Source organism: Stegostoma tigrinum, chromosome 38 (assembly GCF_030684315.1).
Source record: "Stegostoma tigrinum isolate sSteTig4 chromosome 38, sSteTig4.hap1, whole genome shotgun sequence".
Lineage (NCBI taxonomy): Eukaryota > Metazoa > Chordata > Chondrichthyes > Orectolobiformes > Stegostomatidae > Stegostoma > Stegostoma tigrinum.
This window is the reverse complement of record NC_081391.1, coordinates 17,483,671-17,509,086: the sequence shown is the minus strand read 5'-3', so window position 1 is coordinate 17,509,086 and position 25,416 is coordinate 17,483,671. Positions and strand designations below refer to the sequence as shown.

Below are 25,416 nucleotides of genomic sequence, written 5' to 3'. Positions count from 1 at the left end.
TTCTCATTACACTCTTTCCTTCAACCATCTGTGTCTTCCTTTCCCATTTTCCCTTTTCTGTCTCTCATCTGTCGCCAATTTTCTCCTACTCTACTTCCCACTTCCCTTCTTCCACCACCCCTCTCCCATCCGACCCATTTCCCACCCATCTGACCTGTCCCATCTTTCCCCACCCAGTCTTCTCCCCCTCCAATCTTCCCCTCATCTTGCTGCCCACTCCCATCACTCCCCTTTCCATCTTCCCCTGTTTTGCCTGCCACTCCTTTCCCCCCATCTTCCCGTCATGTTATCCCTCCTGTCTCCCCCCATCTTCTCCCGCCTCTCACCTTCTCCCCACCATCTTGCAACCCCCTGCCTTCCTCCTGTCATTGCCCACCATCTTTTCGCCATCTTCCTCCCATCTTCCCCCACTCGTCTTCTTCCCCTTTCGTCTCCACCCCCTTCATCTTCCCCCCTCCTCCTCTCTTCCCCCCACTTTCACATTCTCTACTTCCGCTTCTTCCTCACCTACCTTCTCCTCTCTCTCATTACCTCCTCTTCCCCCTCCTCTCTTTCTGCATCCTCTCTCTCTTGTGTTTATTTTCCAATCTTTCTTTATCCCTGCCTTCCCCATTTTCCACCTCTCCTCTTTCCATCCTTTCTGGTTCCCACCATCTCTCCTTTCTGACCCCCCACTTGTATTTTTTTTACCTCTCTGCCTCTGTCCTGTCTCCCCTCTCTGCTCCTCCTAATAGCTTGCTCGCCAACATCTTTCTTTCTATCTGTGTGCTCTCTCTCTCTTTCCATCATTTTCTCGTTGCCTGCTGGATCGTCCTTCTTCAGTTCCTTACACGCTCCATCCTGATTTCTTTGCTTTTGTTGAGTGCTGTGATACAAGGATGGGGTGGTTAATTAAAGCTCAGTGAGGCTTTTGGGGGCTCAGTATCCAAGAAGAATGTGAGAATTTGGAGCAGGCATAGCCCATTCAGTTCATTGAGCTTGCTCCATCATGCAATAAAACCATGGCTGATCTGATTTTGGTCTCATCTTCACTTCCCGTCTGTGCCTGGAAACTCTTGGCAATCAAAAATATCTCCAACGCAGCTGTGAGTGTATTCAGTGCCTCTGATTGCATTTAATATTTAGTGAATAAAACCCCGAACCCAATTACCCCTTCATTTGTTGAGGTTAAGGTGGTGAGCCTGTCTCTGTGCCTACAAAGGAGACAGGGCTAGGTGATATGCAACATTGATTGTGTCTCTCTCTACAAGTGCATAAGAGGTTTGTCCTGGGACACCCCAGTGATGGAGATTGGCAGCGTAGGGGCCCTGACTTACCCAGAACCTGCTCAGCAGGGACTACGGTACTGCAGCAGTTCAAAGCCTGCCATTCGACGGGTAGGATTTCTCACAAGGAAGCTATCTGTGACTTCCCATGTCTCCTTGATCAGAAGGACGTCTGAAGGATGGGATCTTGCTCAGGAACACTCCGTATGGGGCACCAAGCAATAGGTGGGTAGAACCAGTCAACATGGAGTTAATGAGGAAGGTGCATCAAGAATGGTTTCAGTTAGTTCGTTGGATTTTGTCAGTCGGCAGAGGTGGCTGTAGCAGAGTGAACTTTACAACAACAGGAAATTCTATTGTCCATGGGAGAGAGTTCCACAGATGATCAATCCCCTGAGGTGTGGAGGAATTCTCCCCATCTCCATCTTCACTGGGTGACCCCTAATTTTTAAACCGAGTCCCCTGGTTCTAGACTTAGCCACCACAACCACAAACTTCAAAGATAGAAGGGCTATCTTGAAGGATTACATAGAACATTAAACTTTTACATTCCTTTGCCTTAAATTTACTTCAAACTGACTTTCATTCCCTGACTCACTTACAGTGAATTCTTTCCTTATTTTACTATTCAATAAAAGAAATTTCCATTTGTCCTAGAAATGAAATCAATTTAATCTCTGCCCATTAACCTGCATCGAACTGCTCCCACGTTCCCCCGCCCTAACCTTTCCCCACCCTCCCCATCAATTAAGTCAGGGCAGGCTTCCTTCACTCATTCAACAGAGTCACTCCCGTCTCAAGCATCTGTACAACATTGCTCCATCTCTGCCCACAAAATTGAGCTTGTTCCGCCTTCTTCCATTAGGCTGGAGTCATAGATTCTTCACAGCACAGAAGGAGGCCCTTCAGCCCACTCTGTATGAGCTTGTATTCACACTTCTATTTATTCTAATTCTGATTTCACTTGGCCCATAGCCTTTTATGCTATGGTGTTTCAAGCATTCATCTAAATAAATTTTAAATATCTGAGGATTCCTTCCTCTACCACCCTTACAGGAGTGAGTTTCAGATACTCACCACTGCCTTGGTGAGAAAGCTTTTCCTCAAATCCTCTCTAAACTTTCTACTCCTTACTTTAAAACTGTGCCCTCGGTTATTAATCTCACTACTAAGGGGAAAGGTTTCTCCCTGTCTACACTATTGATGCCTTCATAGCTTTGTCCTCTTCAATCAGGCCTACCCACAGCATTCATTGCTCTGAGAAAACTAACCCAACTGACCAACGCAGTCTAGTGTGGATCTCGTGTAACTTTGATGATGCAGACTTAATGGGTCGAAGGGCCTCTTCTGTACTGTATGATTCAATGAACACCACTCTAGATTCCAACTCATCTGTCTTCATAATGGACTTGCTCAAGGCTAGGCCACTTCCTTGTAAGTGTTCTCTGCGAGGTGCCCTGTCCTTGCTTCTGGTGTGGTAGTAGTGTCAAGATTGCTGTGTCAGTGACATGCATACTAATCCCACAATGATAACTGATGGAATTTAAATTCAGTTAATGTAAAAATCTGGTATTTGAAAAGCTAGTCTCATTCATGTTCCAAAATACTGTTTAGAGGAGGAAATCTACCATCCTTACCTGGTTCATCTTACATATGACTCCAGACCCAAAGCAATGAAGTGGCTGACTAAGACAGTCAGTTCCAGGGCAATTAGTGATGGATAAGAAATGCTGGCCTTGCCAGTGACAGTCATACCCTATTTAGGATTTTTTTAAAGAAGGCTCAGTTGCTAAGGGCAGTTGTCAAGGAGACTTAGGAAGGAATGCCCAGCATTGTCATGTGCCCAGAACCAGAATACTCAGTCTTACACTAAGGAGCAGTCCATTTAACACTTGGATGTGCAGAAATTTTTTCACTCAGAGCCTAGTGAACCTTTGGAATTCTCTAGTCCAGAGGGCTGTGAAATCTCATTCATTGAGCATGTTCAGGAAAGCGATTGCAAAGATTTCTAAGTGCAGATGCCACCAAAGCAAAATGATCAGCCTTGATTTGGAATGGCAGAGCAGGCTTGATGGGCTAAATGACCTACTCGTGCACCTACATTCCGATGGCTTCTTAGAAATATGGAAACCGGGAGTAGGAGCAGGCCATTCAGCCCGTTGATACGGCTCAGCTGTGGTATCATTGTGCCTGATCCTCCACCTCAATGCCAAATTCCCTCTTCCTCCCCTGGTGCCAGTAAAATTGAAAAATAAATTATCAATAGGCGCCTTCAGTTGAAAGGACAGTGGCTATGATAAAAACAGCCAATATTTTGAAGGCTTGACTCAAGCCCTATTCCCTTCACCCTCAGTGTCCCATTGAAAGCTATCTTCTGGCAGGGTATTGCCAACCTGAGTGGAGGTGGAGGGAAATGGTCAGCCTGCATTGGAAGCTCATGTGACTTCACTGGAGGTGTGCTGTGTTCAGATCAAAAATTGCAAGGCCCTAGGAGGGATACAGTGCGAGATAAGTCAATACCAGCGTGAGGAACATCAATCCATTGGTAATAAGTTGCTTAGGGGCATTAATATTCCTGCTTGAAGAAAATCTTTACATAGACTCCAAATAACATCCTTCAGACAGCAGCTTTTATTGGGGAACATGGTGACTGCATTGCATTTCAATTTACTGCTTGCCACAGATTGAGCAGAGAGTCACTGTTCTACAAGGTTGGCCTACATATAGGCAGGCAAGATGAAGAGATTAGAGGGCTGTCTAATTGAAACTTGTAAAATTTATCAGGGATTTGACAGGGTAGATGCTAACAAAACGTTTCTCGTTGGCTAGGGAACCTAGATCACGGGCACAGCCTCCAAACAAGGGCCTGGCCATTTCAGGGCAGAGATTGCAAAAAATTTCTAAACTCCAAAGGCTGCGGATTTTGTGATTCCTCTATCGCAGGAAACAATGGATAATCAGACATATTCAAGGCTGAGATTGATAGATTTTTGTTTAGTGCTTGAGGGATTTGGGAATGGTATGAGAAAGGGGAAACTGAGGTAGGCTGTCAGCCATAATCTTATTGAATAGCAGAACAAACTCACAGGGCCAAATGGCTTACTCCAGTTCTTATATTCTTATGAAGATATAATGGTGGTAATAGGGGGCTTGCCGCTGGTTGGGGAGGTAGAAAGAGCCCCCTCTGAGACCTACCTGAGAAGGAGAAGATGGTAAAACTTGTGACTGACACATACTGGTCCACTGGATTTGTATGTGTCAAAGTGAAGTTCTGGTATGCTTTTGTCCTGGTATTGTTGCTTTTTCGTTCCATTGGCTTTTCCCGCCGGGCTCTTTTCAGGAAGGCTGAGCAGTGGCAAGCTTTCTAGGAATCAAAGAGTTTACGATTGCAAGTCTTGTTCAGTCTGGGGTAAGCAATTCTTCATTACTCCCCAGCAGCATTGGGGAGGCGGTGGTGCCCTCCAGTGTGACACCTCTGGCCTGAAGCCCAGCATTGCTGTTGACCCAAGGCCACAGGTGAGTGAGGGTGGAAAGTGAGGATTGTTGGATGCTGGGGCAAAGGGTTTGGAAAGCGTGAGGCTAGCAGCAAGGAGAATAGAAGGGTGACTCTTTGCAGTGACTGCCCTCACCATCCCGTTCCCAAGGCTGGGAGTCTTCATTTAGGAGTTGAGTACTGTTGAACAATGGAGACCCCAAATTACTGCCCTCCGAAGGAGGTCCAGAAGCAACCCTGTGAAGGTTTGTTTTTCAGGATCCCTGCATGGCGAGACCCTGGGTTCACACCATCCACGGAGGGGGCGCAGTGGGTCAGGAGTAGGCATTAATGATCCCACGTACAACCCCAATGACTCAGGTAGGAACGCAACAGGGGTTCTCACTTTACACCCCTCAGCACAATTAAATGCCCTCACTCCCCCAGGTAAGAGCATGAACTCCGACCACAGAGTGAGGTCATTTCTAACTCTTTTAATTCAGAGCTTCACTTCCTTGCCCTGCTACTCCAACCCTACGCAACCCCATTTCTGCTGAGTTAATTAATGCCAATGGGGACAGTACACAGGGATTTGGAAGGTCACACTCACCTCAGAGCTTTGAGAAGAAGGCCCACCACCAACATTACGCCTACACCTATGCTGGCTGACCCTGTTCTAGGCGTGTTTGGTGACAGAGAGCTTCAATCTCAGTTTTAAAAAGTAGAGGAAGCTTTACTCCTTCTCTAACCCCGTGCTGCCCCTGTCCTGCAAGTGCTTGATGGGGACAGTGTAGATGGAGTTTGAATTTCACTTCACTCTGCATCTAACCCTGTGCTGTTCCTATCCTGTGGGCGTGAGATGGAGACAGTGTTGAGAAGGCTTTGCTACCTGTTTGGAACAGTAGAGGGAGCTTTGCTTTCTTTTTTAACGAGTAGAGAGAGTTTTACTTTGTCTCTAGCCCCTTGCTATACCTTTCCTGGGAGTGTTTGACTTGGATGGTGTCAAGAAAGCTTTACTTCCAGTTTAAAAGGGTAGAGGGAGTTTTACTTTGTGTCTTGCACTGTGTTGCACTTTGCCTGTGAGTGTTTGATGAGGACACTATAAAGAGTACTTTACCCTGTATCTGCCTTGTGCTGTACCTGTCCTGGGAGTATTTGATGGGGGTGGTATAGAGGGAGCTTTACTCTGTATCTAAACCTGTGGTGTTCCTATCCTGGGAATGTTTGGTGGAGTCAGTGTAGTGAGAGCTTTATTTTCAGTTTTATAATGTAAAAGAAGTTTCACATTAAATCTTGTAGTGCGGGCCCTGTTGGTACCCAGTAGGATGATTGACTGTTGTACTGAAAGACTGTAACATGGAATATAACATTTCAAAATATAAAATACCAATTGGTGCAAGAGTCCTGTAAACCTAAACATTTTTGACCAGTAGATCAGATGGACAGAATGGCCACTGGTATCCTGAGTGCACTCTAGAGGAATGGTAAATTGATATTGATTTCATGACCCAGAACAGTAATATTAACACACTGCAAGCAGTCTTCTCTGTAAGCATGGTTATTGGGTTGTACATAATTTTAAAAAGGAAACATTCGCATTTACATTTTTATTTCACAGAAGTTAATTTACCAACAAAGCTATTCATTTTATTTTATTTTCTTTCACATGTTCCTGAGCTGTTATCCATTGGGAATGCCAAAGCCATCTGCAGCCCTCATAAACAACATCTTAATGAATTGAGAGAGCTTCCCTGCAAGAAATGTGATTGCTGGCCCCTGGGTCCTGGGAGCATGTCAAAACCATTGCTGTAAAAGATCTGCTCATATAGTGGTCTTGTTCCCAGGAGCTTGGGCTGTATACAACCATTTTATGTGGATTTGTCTTGTGTAATATCTGATTGAGAATTATTACCAAAAACCTGTTACTGCAAATGCAACAGTTTTAGTGACAAGAACTGTAAAATTTACAAAGCACATTTTGATATATGAACTTGGCTCATAGATAGTCAAATTGAGGTCTACTGCAGGTGGATCAGATTTGGTCTGATTCCAGCCAATCCAGTCTAAAGCAGGACTTCCTTAAGATCTCATCCCAGTGGCTGACAAGGGTTCTTAGCTTTTAGTTATTCTTTGGCTGCCCAGTCATTGTGCCCAATCCTTCTAGACCCCTTATTTTAGGTAAGTATTGAAATGTAGAAAACAGGAACAAGAGTAGGTGAGATAACAAGGTGTAGAGCTGGATGAACACAGCAGGCTAAGCAGCATCATTGGAGCACGAAAGCTGTCCTGCTCCTATGATGCTGCTTGGCCTGCTGTGTTCATCCAGCTCTACACCTTGTTATCTCAGATTCTCCAGCATCGGCAGTTCCTACTGTCTCTGAAACAAGAGTAAGTTACTTGAACCATCGAGTCTCCTCCAAAGTTCATGATGATGGTTGCTACTCCTCTATCTCAACTCATATTCCCATTCTCTCTTCATTTTCCTTGACACTTTTAATATCTAGAAACCTTCCTATCTATTTCTGAAGTATGTCCAGGGATGTGGGCCTCTCTGTTTTATGTAGGAGTGCATTACACAGGTTCACCACCTTCTGAGTGAAGAAATTTCTCCTCAGTCTTAAGTGGCCAACCCTGGATGAATTTTATACGCTTCAGTGAGATTCTCTCTCATTCCTATGGACTCCAGTGAATACTGGCTCAGTCAATCCGATCTCTCCTCCCCTGCCATCCTAAGAAATGGTGAGGTGAACCTTCACTGGACTGCCTGCATGGCAAGTATATCTCTCTTTAGGTATGGAGACAAGAATTGCACAGAGTAATCCAGGTGGTGGTCTCACCTGTTCTCCCTGCAATACAGCATTACACAGTTCAAAATGCAAAACAGAACAGAGACTAAGAAATGAGGCTGAAATTTATAGGTTACCGTTTCAGTCTCAGTGGGGGAATTTTGTGCTGAAGTCTGAGTGCTGTGCTAGAGCAGGATGTCAACACCTCAGAGAGGCTGCAGAAGAAAGGAATTGAAACAGGGATGGGTGACTTTAATTATGTTGAGAGATGAGAGAAGCTGGGATCATTGTCCTCGAAGAAGAGGTGTCGATAATTAAGAAGGCTTTGACAGCGTATGCAGGGAGAGAGAATTTCCATTGATAGGGGGGTTGTAAGAAGCAGGCTGAGATTTAAGACAGGAACACAAACAGAAGTTGCTGGAAAAGCTCACCAGATCTGGCAGCATCTGTGAAGAAAAAATCAGAGTTTACATCACTGGACTCAAAACGTTAACTCTGATATTTTTCTTCACAAATGCTGCCAGATCTGCTCAGCTTTTCCAGCAACTTCTGTTTGTGTTCCTGATTTATAGCATACACAGTTCTCTCGGTTCAGATTTAAGGCAATTTTGAGAAAAGCCAGAAACAGATACACAGAGAATTTCTCACAGTGTGTTTTTCATTTTATTCTTTCTGAGATGTGGAAGTGAATGGCAAGGCCAGCATTTATTGCCTATACCAATTGTCCTTGAAATGATTGACGTTTTGGCTTTTTTACAGGTCAGTTAAGTATCAGTGACACTTCCGTGGGTTTGTAGTCTCATGTAGACCAAGCCAGGTAAAGATGGCAGATTTCCTTCCCTGAAGTGAACTACATGGGTTTTTATGATAATTAGTAGACAGTTACCATTGGAATAACTATTTTGAATTCCAGATTTGAAGTTAAATGTTATTTTTTTGGTCTACCATGATGAGATTTGAACCAGTACTCCTACAAGCATTAGCCTGAGGGTCAATCCAATGACTTTACCATCACTCCCCTGTGATCTGGATTGTGCTGCCTGGTAGGGCAGTGGGAGGTCACTTTTTCAGGAGTAGTCCTGCAAAAGTAATATCTGCTTACTATGTCCGGGTGAACAGAATTGAAATGGGTGGCTAGTTTATTCATCCGGCTCAGACATGATAGGCTGAATGGCCTCTTTCTGTGCTGTATCTTTTCATTGGCTTCAAAGGTAAATGATTGGTATTGCACGCTGCACTGTGCAATTTCACAGCTTATCCTGTGGAGGGGAGTGTGTTGGGTGTATTTATTTGGGTGGGAAGGTGGCAGATGGAGACTTACATCTCCTTATAGATGTTGGTGTGTTTGCCTTGCGAGGAGGTTTGATAGCAGACATTTCATCCCCTTACTAGGTGGCAACCTTAGTGCTGTGATGCGCTGTTACCTTGTGCTGGTTCGAATTTATGTGGTCTGGTTCAGCAAAAACCAGACCATGTAAGGGGGCGAAATGTCTACTATCAAACCTCCCAGCTCAGCGAACACACAAACATCTACAACCAGCACCCGAGCTATAAATCTCCACTCAAACCCTGAACATCACCTCCTTCCCCGATCTCCACCCTGAGTCCCTCTGTAGTGGAGTGGCCCATAGATGGCCTTCCTACCCCACTACCAGTAGAGGCTTATGATGGGGAAAACTACTCTCAGGCCTCACCTCACCATGTGGTTGGTAGGGTGGAACTCAGTTGCCTGAACAAGGGCTGATATGCTGAAAATCTCCCCACCATTTCTGCTAACAACATCCCCAATCCTTGGATATCCAATTATACACCATCACCTCCTCCCCTGAGGCTTAGGCTCCAGTGACAATACAAAGGTACAAGGGTTTGGGTGGACATTATACCAGCGGTGGCCTCTGTTGGTGCTATTGTTCAATGGAGCAGCCAGTCTCTCATTGGCTGACTGATACTGTTGGGTGGGATGTGCAACTCCTTCCCATCCATCCATCGCCTGCATCTCATACACCCCCTCCCCCCATACCCCAGAACACAGTGTCCCCTCCCACATATCCCTGCAACCTTACCCCAAAAAACCCAATCCAAACCTCAGCCCTCTCTACACCCCCGCAATTCCCTCACAGCACCCCCCATCCAAAAACCTATCACTCACTCCAGGCATGCCTGCAACCCAAACCAAAACCCAGATACCCTTCTAACTCCCTGTATCCCCACCCAAAACTCAGTGAACACCCCTCAAGCCCCCAGCGTCCCTTTCACCGGCAGTCCAACACCCTGCATCCACAGATCTCCCTCGAGTCTCTCATCCCAAATCTCAACCCCTCCAATACTCTCTGCAGCCCCCATTTGAAACGCAGCCCCACACACTCCAGTGCATCCATCTCACCCACAATTCTCCACTCAAACTCCAACCCCACATTCCCTTCCACCCCACCCCAAACCCAGTCCCACACACTCTCTGTACCCCAACTCAAAACCCAGTTTCCCATATTCCACACCCTCTACCCTGCACACAAAATCCAACCTCTCACTCCCCACACACCCCACTGCATCCACTCCACTTGAAACCCAGTACTCACCACACTGCAGTGCATCCAACTCCCACCCCCACCCCCAACACCAAACTTCCCCTCCACCCTCCCACCCAAATCCCTGCCTCTCCATCACCCTCTGCATCCCCCAACCCAAATTTAGTCCCTCCCACACTCCAAGTCTTCCACTCTACTCCCTCCAACCCACTCCCCTTCCACTCCCATCCCAAACTCCAGCCTCCACTCCAGTGCGGCACGGTGGCTCAGTGGTTAGCACTGCAGCCTCACAGCTCCAGGGACCCGGGTTCAATTCCAGCGTCGGGCAACTGTCTGTGTGGAGTTTGCACATTCTCCCAGTGTCTGCATGGGTTTCCTCCCACAGTCCAAAGATGTGCAGGCCAGGTGGATTGGCCATGCTAAATTGCCCGTAGTGTTCAGGGGTGTGTGGATTATAGGTGAAGGGGTCTGGGTGGGATGCTTCAAGGAGCGGTGTTGACTTGTTGGGCCGAATGGCCTGTTTCCACACTGTAGGGAATCTAATCTAATCAACACCCTCTGCAACCTCTCCAGCACAATATCAAGCCATCTGCATGCTTTCCCCCCAACAGTCACCCAACACAAAAACCCAGGCCCTTCCACTTACACCTGCTCCTTCCCCCCCACCCCACCTGCTGCATCCAACTGCAGCCCTCACCTAAAATTCCTTAATGAATGAGCCTTCCCAGGGAGAGGTAAAGTGGGATTCTTGCCAGCCTCTCAGGACCGCGGGTGAGACTGCAGTCAGCCCTTCCCCTACATCGAGCCAATAATTCAGTGAACCATTTGAGTAGTGATGTTCATAAGCAAATTGTGCACCTTGCATAAAGTGGATGGTAATCCCAGTGAAACAGCCAGGCATCACCATTTGTCTAAAATGAATGTACTGGAATAGTTTACGCTCCATTTGATATTCTTTACTAGAATGAGTTTAATCAGGCAAATCATATTTTTCGCCTGATTTCTGATTTAACTAATCTCTTCAGGGCAATGGTAGAAATAAGATAAATAAAGAAAATAACAAATTGTGTTGACATAGCACCTTTATCATGACTTCTGAACATCCCAAAGTGCTTTGTAGCCAGTGAAAGACTTTCTGACGTGTAGTCCACAGGAAACGTTGGAGCCGTTGTGCACAGCAAGCTCCCACAAACAGCAATGTGATCACCTGTTTTCCAGTGACTGATGGTTGAGGGTGAAGTTTTGGTCACATGAGGAAAGTGGAATGCCTTCCTGAAAGGGCATGAATGAACTTGATAGGTTTTTGACAATAAAGGGTGATTGGTCTGTGTTTGTAGGACAGATTGAATTTTCAATATTTTACCAGAGTCTGTGGTGGGAATTTAAACTGTGCACCCGGACTGTTAAACTGGGCCCCCAGAATACTGGTCCTGTGAGTGGCCTGTCCATGAAAGACCTGCAGGTCGCCACACAGGATTTGTTGCAATCGCCTTCATGTGAAACACACACACACACACACACATATACACAACGTGTGATGGTGTATTGGTGGTATCACTACACAATTAATCCGGAGACCCAGATAATGTTCTGGGAACCCAGGTCCGAATCCCGCCATGTCTGATGGTGAAATTTGAATGCAATAAAAATAAACCTCAAATTAAGAATCTACTGATCACCAATCATTGCCGATTGTCAGAAAAACCCATCAGGTTCACTCATGCCCTCAGGGAAGGAAATCTGTCATCCTCACCTGGTCTGGCCTCCATGTGACTCCAAGCCCATGTGGTTGACTTTCAATGACCCTCTGAAATGGCCTAGCAAGCCACTCAGTTATACCAATCACCACAAAGTCTCAAAGAAGTGAAACTGGACAGATTACCTCGGCACTGGAAAAGACGACAGCAGAAACAGCCCTGTCGACCTTGCAAAGTCAAAATTGGGAGAGCTGTCTTACAGACTAATCAAGCAACAGCCTGATATAGTCATACTGATGGAATCATACTTTACAGTACAATGTCCCAGACACCACCATCACCATCCTGGATATGTCCTGTCCCATTGGCAGGACAGACCCAGCAGAGGTGATGGCACAGTGGTATACAGTTGGGAGGGTGTTGCTCTGGGAGTTCTCAACATTGACTCTGCACCCATGAAGTCAGGTTAAACATGGGCAAGGAAACCTCCTACTAACTACCATGTACTGTCCTCCCTCAGCTGACGAACTGGTCCTCCTCCATGTTGAACAATGCTTAGAGGAAGCACTGAGGATGGCAAGAGCTCAAAATGTACTCTGGGTGAGGGATTTCATGTCCATCACAAGAGTGGCTCAGCAGCAGTACTACTGAATGAACTGGCCAGGTCCTAAAGAACATAGCTGCTAGGCTGGGTTTGCAGCAGCCGTTGAGGGAACCACCAAGAGAGCAAAACCTATTTGACCTCATCCTTACTAATCTGCCAGCTGCAGATACATCTGTCCATGACAGGATCAGTAAAAGCGATTACCACACAGTCCTTGTGGAGAGAAAGTCATCTCCACGTTGAAAATAACCTCCATCGCGATGTGTAGGACTATCACCGTGCTAAATGGGTCAGACGGTGAACAAATTTAGACAGGGCATCCATGAGGCTCTGTGGGCTATCCACAGCAGCAGAATTGTACTCCAGCACAATCTGCAACCTCATGGCCCAGCATATCCCCAACTCAACCATTACCATCAAGCTGGGGATCAATCCTGGTTCAATGGAGAGTGCAGGACAGCATGGCAGGAGCAGCACCAGGCATACCTGAAGATGAAGTATCAACCTGGTGAAGGTACCAGACAAGACTATTTGCCATGCCAAACACAAAAAGCAGCCAGTGATAGACAGAGCTAAGTGATCCCTCTACCAACGGATCAGATCTAAGATCTGCAGTCCTGCCACATCATGTTGTGAATGGTGGTGGACACTTAAACAACTCACTGGAAGAGGAGCCTCCACAAATATCCCCATCCTCAGTGATGGAAGAGTCCAGAGCATATCAGTGCAAAAGATAAGGCTGAAGCATTTGTAATTGTCTTCAGCCAGAAGTGCAGAGCGGATGATACATCTTGGCCTCCTCCACTGGTCCCCAACATCACAGATATCAGTCTCAGCCAATTCGATTCACTGCACCTGATCACAAGAAAACAGTGCTATCAAGCAGCACCTGCTCAGCAACAACTGCTCAGTGACGCCCAGTTTAGGTTCCGCCAGGCCACTCAGCTCCTGTTCTCATTACAGCCTTGGTTCAAACATGCACAAAAGAGCTGAATTCCAAAGGTGAGGTGAGAGTGACAGCCCTTGACATCAAGGCTGCATTTGACAGAGTGTGGCATCAAGGAGCCCTGGCAAAACTGGAATCAGTGGGTATTGGGGGAAAATTGTCCAGTGATTAGAGTTATACCTGACATGCAGGAAGATGGTCATGGTTGTCTGAAGTCAGTCTCTCACCTGCAGAACATCTCTGCAGAAGTTCCTCAGGGTAGTGTCCTTGGCCCAACCATTTTCAGCTGCTTCATCAATGACCTTCCCTCCATTATTAGGTCAGAAGTGGTCTGATCTGGACAATATCCAGGTTTGGGCTGACAAGTGCAAGGAAATTTCACGCCACACAAATGCTAGGCTATGGCCGTCTCCAATAAGACAATCTAACCACTGTCCGTTGCCATTCAATAGTGTAACTATCACTGAATCCCACAATATCAACATCCTGGGAGTTATCATCGATTAGAAGCTCAGCTGGACCTACCGCATAAACACGATGGCTACAGGAGCAGGTCAGAAGCTAGGAATACTGCAGTGAGTAACTCACCTCCTGACTCCTCAAAGCCTGCCCACCATCTACAAGGCACAAGTCAGGAGTGTGCTGGAATATTCCCCACTTGCCTGGATGGGTGCTACCCCAACAACACTGAAGAAGCTTGATACCATCCAGACAAAGCAGCCGGCTTGATTAGCACCACATCCACAATCATCCACTCCCTCCACCACCAACACTCAGTAGAAGCACTGTGGACTGTCTGCAAGATGCACTGCAGAAATTCACCAAAGATCCTCAGACAGCACCTTCCAAACCCATGACCACTTCTAATTAGAAGGACAAGGCCAGCAGATATACAGGAACACTACCACCTTCAAGTTCCATTCCAAGACACTCACCATCCTGAAAGTCAGCAAGTCCAACAGTGTGAGGGAGTGCAGCGTAGGTTCACGAGGACAATTCCTGGAATGGTGGGACTATCATATGTTAAAAGATTGGAGCGACTGGGCTTGTATACACTTGAGTTTAGAAGGATGAGAGGGGATCTGATTGAGACGTATAAGATTATTAAGGGATTGGACACTCTGGAAGCAGGAAGCATGTTTCTGCTGATGGGTGAGTCCAGAACCAGAGGACACAGTTTAAAAATAAGGGGTAGGCCATTTAGAACAGAGTTGAGGAAAAACTTCTTCACCCAGAGCGTGGTGGATATATGGAATGCTCTGCCCCAGAAGGCAGTGGAGGCTGACTCTCTGGATACTTTCAAGAAAGAGATGGGTAGAACTCTTAAAGATAGTGGAATCAACGGTTATGGGGATAAGGCAGAAACAGGATACTGATTATGGATGATCAGCCATGATCATAATGAATGGTGGTGCTGGCTCGAAGGGCCGAATGGCCTATTCCAGCACCTATTGTCTATTGTCCATTGTCCATCAGTACCACAGTAAGTTTAAAAATAGCTGCAGACTATAAGGCTGCAGTCTCATTAGATAGAAACAACTGTTGGAGGCTCACCATACATCAGGTTAGGGATGAGCTTGTAAAGGTCGGATCTTCACAGTCACCTCAGCCAGCACAGACATTGTCCCTACTATGGTTGGTGTGAGTCTGCATTGCAAATCAGCTGCCCAGCTAACCAACCATCAACCATGGTAAAGTGTCGGCTGCCTGCTTAGGAAGAAGTAAAAATAGTCAGGGTTCCTGCTCCTTAAAGTCATAAAGAGTAACAGTTTTTATAGGAACAAAAACAGAAGTTGCTGGAAAAGCCCAGCAGGTCTGGTACCATCAGTGAAGAAAAAGTCAGAGTTAACATTTCAGGTCTGGTGTCCCTTCATGAAAAAAACGCCTCCAGAACTGAGGAAGGGTTACTGGACCCGAAATGTTAGCTCTGACCTTTTCTTCACCAGTGCTACCAGACCTGCTGAGCTTTTCCAGCAACTTCTGTTTTTGTTCCTGATTTACAGCATCGGCAGCTCTTTCCATTTTTAATAGTTTTTGTAGCGGGGAAATAGGCCCTTTGGCCCATTGTTTCCAGTGGTACCTCGACTCTTAGCATTGTACGGTGACCCAGTCTGCAATTAGAAAAAGGTACCAGCTCCGATTGCCCATCCAACGCCCTCCACCCCACCCCACAATGGATGAGAGAGACTGGTGAGAATTGAATTGGGGGAAGATTGACTGGTCAAATAGCCTGATGGATCTTTCAGCAAAAGTTTCAAGCAGGTAGTGACATATTGGCAAAGTCACTGGTCTACTAATCCAGAGGCCCAGTTTATTGCTGTAGAGGACAGGGCTTCAAAACATTTAGAAATTCAAGTTGCTTCAGTAATGCAACATTATTTTTTAAAAAACTGCACAGACTTTTGAGGTCTGAACATGGCAATGGCCAGAGAAACTGGAAGTGAATGCATTAGCAGGGCAATCAGTCATATGTCTTAGAGGGAGTGCTGATGATGACTATCACAATGGTCATTGATTGTTCTAAAAACTCATCTGCTTCACCACTGTCCTTCAGGAAAGGAAATTCTATTTTATTCAATTGTGAGATGTGGGCATTGCTGCCAGCATTTATCGCCTGTTCCTAGTTGCCCCTGGTTGAGTAGCTTGCTAAGCCATTTCAGAGGACAGTTGAGAGTCAACTTTGTTGAGGCAAGCTTGGAGTCACATATAAACCAGACAAGGTGAGGATGGCTGATTTCCTTCCCTGAAGAACATTAGTGAACTAAATGGGTTTTTTTCCCCAACACTTGTCCATGATTACCTAGTCATCAGTAGATTCCTAATTCCAGATTTTTTTAACAAAAAGAATTCAAATTCCACCATCTAGGGTTCAAGCCCAGTTCTCTAGAAAATTAGTTGAGTTCCTGGATTAATAGTTTAGCGACATTACCACTAGGTCATCACCTCCCTTATTTTATGTCAAGAAATGCCATCCTTACCTTGTCCAGCCAACAGTGAGTACATGACCACCACAATGTGATTGACTCTTACCTACCCTCTGAAACGGACTGTCAAGCCACTCAGTAGATGGGCCCAGAATGCTAGCCTTGCCAGCAATGCTCACATCCCGTGGAAAAAATGTTAAAAGGCTGAACTGAAATCACAGACTGAAATGGTGGAGGCCACATAGCAACAAGTGGATCATGAGCCCAAGGGAAGAAATCAGCAGAGGAGGAAACAGAACAAGAAGAAAGGACTGAACTTGATGAAATATAAGAAACTAATTAGCATGGAGCAGGAGGGTAGGAGGAGCAGGAAGAGGAATAATTACAGGATACAAATTAAGATGTCTCACCATGACTAGAGGCTGTTAAAACAAACAAAGCTGTTGCGTTAGACATAGAGCAAAGGCAAAAGAGTAGCTCTCAAAAATTCCTCTTGAAACGTGAATGCAGCTCATTCCTTTTATCACAGTGAGCGGCCACAGACTGCCATGAAGAGGGGATTGCAACAACATCATTCATGTAGCACCGTTGATGCAGTGAAACAGTGCAAGATGCTCAGAGGGCCAGTCTCAAACAAGGTAGCCAATGGGCATGGAGATAGTCAACCGCCAAATGTGTAGGTTTTAGTGGGCGTTTCACTACTGAGATAAAGAGGTGAAGAGGTTTAGGTGCAAAATACCAAAGTTTTTTACTTGAGTAATAAAGGTGCAATGGCAATCAATGAGAATTGGAGGCAGGGAGGGAGGATCTCCATGGTGTGCGATAGAACAGAAGCAGATGATTAAATGGACGCTTGTAGGACCTGCCTGTGTGTATTTTGGCTTCTATGTTTCTTATAGTACAAAGGCACATCGGCTGTATTCCATTTGTTGCAGAGTGTTTTTTTTAGGGCAGGTTTTGGCTGATGTGGGAAACTAGTTAGGAGAAAATAGTTCGTCTGTAAACATGTCCAACAACAACAAGAAAAATACTGGCATTCTGCAAATTCCCCTTCACTCTGTCATTTAGCCATATCAGCTGGTTAGATGAAGGTTACTGTAAACGTACAAATTGTCAGGAATCAATTGGTGACCTCACAGCTACTTCTATTTAATGTGCAAACTGGGACTAAGTAATGCCAACTGTTTTAATTTCTCCAGGTCCGTAGACAGAGATCACAACGGCAGGACTTGACAGAAGGCCTGCAAAGTTAGCCAGATATTGAGGTGCACATAGCAAGCCCTACATAAGGATGCTGCCCACCATCCTCCCATCGAATAGTACAAATGTACACACTTGCTGACCAAAACAAAATATCTGCAATATATTGCTAAACAATTCTGAATGTGCTAATAACTACCACAAACCAATTTAGGTTAACAAGTTGAACTCCATATCAATGCTTCCTACCCTCCTGCTCCATGCTAATTAGTTTCTTATATTTCAGTCTGTGGCCGCTCACTTACTATTCTCTGCAAGCGGAAGGAATATGTTCAAGCTTTGGGGGTTTTTTTCAGTTATCTGAGACGGTAAGGAGGCTACAATATCCCATTGCTTTCTCCTTGGTAACACTTCAGCAAATCAAGGTCAACTTGCTAAACAATCAGTAAATCAATTTCGTCTGTAGTGTCAATAATTGCGAGGGTTTAAAATTTGGCATTCTTGCATTTGTCCTGATGAAAGCAAGACAAAACACTTTGGGAATAAGAAAACACTTCGGCAACAAGATGCTGAATCATTTGACCACTTGATTGTCACTCCCATTAAAGAGATTACTATCTGCATACCGATCTCCTATAAATTTTGGCTTAATCATGGAAATCACCTGTCCTACTTACCCCACTTCTACTCCAAAGTACCCATGGCTTGCCCTCCTGTAATTATTAATACCCGTGGGACATTCCTGTTAATTTTTTTTAAGATATGTCAAAATGCTTTACAGCTAATGAAGTATACTCACTGTATTTGAAATATAGCCACTGTTGCAATGTAGGAAAGACAGCATCCAATTTGCACACAGCGAGTTCCTGCAAATGTCAAAATGTTAACGATTGGAGAAACTATTATTTAATTATATTGATTGAGAGGTAATTATTGACCCGGACACTGGAGGAAGGGCTTATTTTAGGAGGAAGAGTTTGGTTCTGTACCCAACGAAGTTTAGAAGAATGAAGAGTGATCTTATTGAAACATTTAGGTTCCCGAGGGGACTTGATAGGATGGATACCGTGCCGATAACAGGGGATATGATTTATAAAATAACCAGACTTCCTTTGAAAAGGAGAATGTTTTTGTCTTGGATGGCCCTTAGCCTCTGGAATTCTTTATTCCAGAGAGCAATGGGGGCTGAGTTATAGAATAAATTCAAAGCTCAGTCAGAGTTTTGATCAACAATGGAGTCAAAGGTTATGGTGAAGATCAATAGGAAAGTGGAGTTGAGGCCACATTAAAGTCAACATGTCCTTATGAATGGTGGAGCAAGCTCGAATGGCCTATTCCCTCTCTTGATTCCTATGATCCTGGGAAGGCCAAGGAGAGAAATCAAGGGTCCGTGTGCAGCCCCTGGCATGGGTCCCATTCCTAGCTGAGCAGGTAAGCCCTATGCTGAAACTGGTACTTGGGCTCTGATGTACCCCCGTGTCCTTGGACATGATTCCTGTGCGGGATGACTCCCTCTGCTCCTATTCAGAGGAGAGTGAGGGGTTTTGTTTACAATTCCCACCCAAGAGGGACCTCAGTTAAAAACTCTTTGGAAATATGGCGGCGCTGCACTGTGAGAAACGGATGAGTTAACTTGTCCCCAGCCCTGGATGGTAGACTGTGAGACGGCCCACAGATCTTTTTTCAGGAGCCAAACGATAATTTCTCCTCTGTTCTTTACACTGGCTTTAAAAATAGATTACGCTGCATTGCAAATACTCACTGCTCCGGTGAGCCGAAGCACAGAGGCTGAGCTGAGAAGAAAGGGCTTAAGATTTCTGTATACACAGAATCCTTGAGATATCGAACTGCGTTGAAGCAAACACAAAGCAAAACGAGCCACTGTGCTTGAGTGAACTAAGCCAAAAGACGTTTCTTCTTTGGAAAACAACTAGCTGAAGATTGTGGGACACCTGAGATGATGTTTTAGAAAAAGAACAAGAAGCTAAAGAATTATTAAGAGAAATTGAACGTATCCTGCTTCACCAAATTCACAGAAAAGAGCTGTCAGTTAAAATTCTGGTTGGGTTTGTGTGCCCGAGTACTGACTGTGGAGGTTGGGAGGTTGGGGGTGTCTTTATTGGGAAGGTCTGAGATAAATCATGTAGGAAGAGTGAATGAAAGAGAGAAAAGCTGCCATTCAGGCAAAACACTTCACTTTACTACCAATTAAGCACTTCCTTTTGTGTAATCCCTGTTACAGGAAAGCTAGCAACCATTTTACTCACAGCAAGGTCCTGCAAAGAAAGCTGTGATAATCTGATCGTGGCAATGTCCCTTCAGGATTTTATACTGGACACTTCGTGGGGGCAGTAGTTGGGGGTGCGGGATGTGTGGGAATGGATGTTGGCTCCTCATACTCTTCTCCTGAGTAGTGGCCGTGGGATCTTCTACCTGGATCTGAGAAGGCAGTCACAGAGTCATACAGCATGGAAACAGACCCTTTCGTCCAACTCATCCATACTGACCAGGTTTTCCGAACTTAACTAGTTCCATTGTCTGCATATCCCTCTAAATCTTTCTTATTCATGTCCAAATGTCTTTTAAATGTTGTAACTGTAACTACATCTACCACTTCTGGCAGCTCATTCCAAATATGCATCGCCCTCTGCATGAAATGTTGCCTCTCAGGTCTCTTTTAAACCTTTCCCCTCTCACCTATGCTGTCTAGTTTTGAACTCCCCCATTCTAGGGAAAAAGACCATTGCTATCCACTTTATCTGTACCTCTCACAATTTTATAAACCTCTATAGGGTCACCCCTCAACCTCCTGCACTCCAGGGAAAAGGTCCCAATCTATCCAACCTCTCCACATAACTTAAACCCTCCAGCCCTGGTAACACCCTTGTAAATCTTTTCTGTACCCTTTCCAATTTAATAATATTCTTCCTACAGCAGGGCAACCAGAACTGCACACAGTTCTCCATAGTGGCCTCACCAATGCCCTGTGCAACCACAATATGATGTTCCCAACTCAGTGCTCTGACTGATGAAGGCCAGCATGCTAAATGCCTTCTTCACCACCCTGCCTCTCAAAATAAACTGTACCTGAACCCTAGGTCTCTCTGTTCAACAATGCTCCTCAGGTCCCTACTATTAACTGTGTAAGTTCTGCCCTGGCTTGTCTTATCAAAAATGCAACAGCTTGCATTTATCTAAATTAAACTCCATCCATCACTCCTCAGCCCATTGGCCAAACTGATCAGGATCCCGTGTGGCCTCAGCTTAAGATCTTGTTTGGAAGATGGCCCCTTTGTGCAAACGTGGGTTAGATGAACAAGATCAGGTTCTGCTATGAAGCTTCCCAAGTCAAATTGCAAAGCCTGTACTTCCTGCTTTGGCCTTCAGGTGTTGAAAGACCCCCTGCCTCATCATGACCCCTTGTCCCACGACAGCCAAATCCATTTTCCTGGACACTTCCTCCCGGCTTCCTGCCCTCCCTCGACCTCTTCATCCCCAACTGCTGCTGCAACATTAATTGCCTGTATCTCTCCACCCCTCCCACTTACTCCATTCTCTCCCCAGCGGAATGTGCAGCCCTCAGTTCCCTTCACTCCAACCTCACTAATAATCCCGCCAACAAAGAGGGCATGGTGGTAGTATGGCGAACTAACCTCTACATCACTGAGGCCAGATGCCATCTCTCTAACACCTCCTCCTACCATCCCGTTGATCACCACCCCACCTCTGATTACCAAGACTATCAATAACCTCATCCCCTCGGGAAATCTCCAGTTCACAGCCTGATAGTTTCCCCAACCCTGCACTGCCCATTTCTATATCCTATCCATGATCCATAAACATGACTGCCCTGGTTGACCCATTGCCTCTGCCTGCTCTTGCCCCACTGAGCTCATCTGCTCTTACCTTGATTTCATTCTTCCCCCTTTTGGTCAAGGAACTCACTGCTTATATTCGTGACACGACAAACGCCCTCCACTTCTTCCAAAACTTTCAATTCCCCACCTCATCCTCGCTATGGATGTTCAGTTCCTATACACTTGCATCCCCCCGCAAGAATGGCCTAAAAGCCCTCCACTTCTTCCTCTCCTGTAGGCTCACCCAGTCCCCCCACACCAACACACTCATTCGCTTGGCGGAACTGGTCCTCATATTCAACAATTTTTCCTTTGATTCCTGTCACTTCCTACAAACTGAAGGGGGTGGCCATGGGTACCCGCATGGGCCCAAGCTATGCATGCCTCAATGTAGGATTTGTAGAACAGTCCCTCTCCTACAACTGCACCGGCACCTTCCCTCGCCTCTTTCCCTGTTATATTGATGACTGCATTGATGCTGCCTCATGCTCCTGCAAGGAGCTCAAGCAGTTCATCAACTTCGCCAGCACCTTCCACTGCACCTTCAACTTCACCTGAACCATTTCTGACACCTCCTGCTCTTCTGGGACCTCTCTGTCTCCATCTCCAGCAACCAACTCGCCACTGAAATCCATTTCAAACCTACTGACTCCCACAATTACCTTGACTACACCTCCTCTCATCACCACCTCCTGTAAAAATTCTATCCCATACTCACAATTCCTCCATCTCCGGTAAATCTGCTGCCAGGATGAGGCATCCTACTCTAGGACTTTCGAGATATCCACCAACTTCAGGGACTGTAGTTTCCACTCCTGTTTTATTAAGGATGCCCTCAACTGCATCTCCCCCATTTCCTGCTCTTCTGCCTTCAAACCCTTACCCCCAACAACAAAAAGGGTAAGGATAACAAGGTGTAGAGCTGAATGAACACAACAGGCCAAGCACCATCAGAGGAGCAGGAAGGCTGACGTTTCGGGCCTAGATCCTTCATTAGAAACAATAAAGGTAGAGTCCCTGTAGTCCTCACACACCACCCCACCAATATCTGAATACAATACATTAGCCTGTGACATTTCCACCACAAACAATCGCACCCCACCACTAAAAAGATATTCCCCCCCAACCCCTGTCTGCTTTCCACAGGCACCATTCACTCCGCGACTCCCTCATCAGCTCCACATTCTCCACCAATCCTTCCACCACTCCCTGTACATTTCCGTGCAACCCTACACCTCCCCTCTCACCTATGTTCAGGGCCCCAAACAATCCTTCCAAATCTGGTAGAGATTCACCTGCACTTCATCTAACCTCACCTACTGTATCCGCTGCTCCTGATGTGGTCTCCTGTAAATCGGGGAAACCAAATGCAGACTTGGGGACTGGTTTGCAGAGCATCTCCAATCTACATGCACCAACCAACCTGGCCTTTGAATTTACATTGCATTACTTGAACTCCTCCCTCCCACTCCTCTGGTGACATGTCCATCCTTAGCCTCCTCCACTGTCAGAGTGAGGCCACTCACAAACTAGAGGAACAATATCTGATATTTTACCTTGGGAGCTTACAGCCTAGTGGCATGAATATTGACTTCACCAGCATTTCAAGTGCTCATCTAAAAACTTCTTAATGTCTTGAAGGTTCCTGCCTCTATCACCCTTTTTAGGCAGTGAGTTCCGGATATTCACATCCTCTGGGTGAAGACATTTCCCCCTAACTCCCCTCTAAATCACTTGCTCCTTACCAGGGGACATAGGTTTGAGGTACTTGACTCCTCTACTAAGGAGAAAAGTTCATTTGTATCAACTCCATATGTCCAGTTGGCTGGATGGCTGGTTTGCAACGCAGGGTGTTATTAACAGTGTATCTTCAATTCCTGCACAAGCTCAGATTACCATGAAGGATCTCCTTGATCTCTTTCATTGCATTGGTGATCCTCTGGCTAAACCACCACTCTTTCTCACTAGTAAGAGAACTGTCCTACGTTCCTTTGGGATTACTGCAACTTAGTATATATATGCCCATCATAATTTTATTGATCTCAATAAGTCCCTCCCCTCAGCCTTCTCTGCTCAAAGGCAAACCACCCCAGTTTATCTAGTCTCTTCATAGCTGAATCACCCCAGCCCACAGGATACATCCCAGTGAATCTCCTCTGCACATACTGTAATGCAACCACATCCTTCCTATGGTGTGGTGACTAGGACAACACACAGTACTCCAGCTGTGGACTAAATAATGGTATATATGTAATCTCCCTGCTGTTGTATTTAAAACCTCAACTAATAAAGGTGAACATCTCATATGCCTTCTTAAGCACTTTAATCATTGACACTGTTAGTTTCAAGGATCTGTGGGCATGCATGTCAACCTCGCTTTGATCCTCTGTACTAGCCAGGGTCCTATCATTCATCTTATACTCTCTTGCTTTGTTAGTTCTCATAAAATGCACCACTGCACACTTTGTGGATTAATCTCCATCTGCCACTATCTGCCTATGTGACCAGCCCATCCAGATCATATTGTAGTCTAAAGCTTTCCTCCTCACTGTTTAGCACACCACCAATTTTAATGTCATCTGTGACCTTATTGATAAACAGATGTGTCCATGACAAACAAGGAGAGAAGTGGTTAATGATTTTCTTTGCCTTGTCAATTGTCCTGCAGATGTAGGGGTCACGGTCTATTGCTTCAGGTTTTACAACAGCTGGAAGCTGAGGAAAGAAGTCCATGCTCACAATTTGACTAGGGAAGCATTACAGTGGAGCTAACCTTGCCTGGCATTCATGTGTACCAAAGAAGAAAAAGGAGCAGGAGTAGGCCATTTTACCTCTCAAACTTGCTGTGCCATTGAATAAAATCATGGCTGATCAGTTTTTTGCTCTTGACTTCACTTTCAATCCTCTATGACCCCTGAATCCTGTGTTGATCAAAAATCCGTCTAACTCAGCCTTGAGTGCATCCACTGCATGTCGTTTGGGGTGAGAGAATTTCAAGCACCAAGAAGAGAAAATGTCTGTCTAAATGGGAGGACTCTCAGAGTAAAAGGAAGACAGCTGGTTAATATTCTTTCAGAAAAATAAACTTCATTCATAAAATTACAATGACATTTCAAACTTTACATAAAACAATGCAGATCAGGTTTTTTTCAATGCAGAGCATGAAGTGACTCAGTCCTGTTGCTGCTACAGATTATGTTTACAATGCAGATTTACATTACATGACAAGAATTCTCCAGTGCATACAGATCAAGAGGTTTTACGTGGATTCCTGTCCCTCAGTGTATGGAGGGAAGGTCTTTCCCCATTGTATCTTCGCAGTGGCTGCCCCAAACTATAGCGCATCCCTTAGGACATGGTTCAGGACCTTGGAATGCAGCAGTTTGCAACATTCAGTTACAGGTCATGGTTTGCACTGGAAGCTGGTGGATTTCAGACAGACCAAAGATCATCTTTCATTGAGTTGACAATCGTTTAGCAGCATTTAATGTTTGCCTCGCTGTGTGCCCCTCAGAAAAGCCCTTGCAGTGATCTTGAATTCCCGGGTCTCAGAATCTTACGTTAGGGAGTTCCAGCACCCCACATTACGGATCCCTAGAATTCTGTGTAACAGAGCCCAGAGTGTTGTGTTACAGATCCCCAGGATCCTGCATTATTCTGTGTTATGGAACCCGATTCCTATAGTAAGAAGCCACAAAATCCTGAATTACAGAGCCCCAGGATCCTGTGTTATGGTGGTGAATGTTTAACATTTTCTGATGTGTGTTTAATGCAATTCTGGTTGTCATACTGGTGGATCTTGACTGTACCTTCTTGTTGGTGTATATAAATTTTTCTAGGAAGGCAACCAGAAATGTGCTGAGTACTGCAAATGTGGTCAAAGCAACATTCAGTACAATTTCAGCACAACCTCATTATTTTTCAATTCAATCCTTGGGAATAAACCCTTAGGGGCCAAAGTTTGGGAAAATTTCTCAACTCACCAGATATGCCTTGATTAAAAAAGTATACCAAAACACGCTGGTGTTCATTCAGAGAAGGGTTGGGACCGTTGGGCCCACTACTCCTGAAACCAGAGTTTCAGCAGCCAAAAAGAATGTTTGAGTGTCACAGTGGACTGGTTAGAAGGCCCACCTTTGT

General features: G+C 45.4%; 1 protein-coding gene across 4 annotated transcripts in view; it reads left to right on the top strand.

The window, feature by feature from the left end:
• Positions 1 to 25,416, top strand: part of syt3 (synaptotagmin III) — a 120,208-nt gene that overhangs the window by 19,113 nt on the left and 75,679 nt on the right. The gene's annotated exons all lie outside the window — the stretch shown is intronic.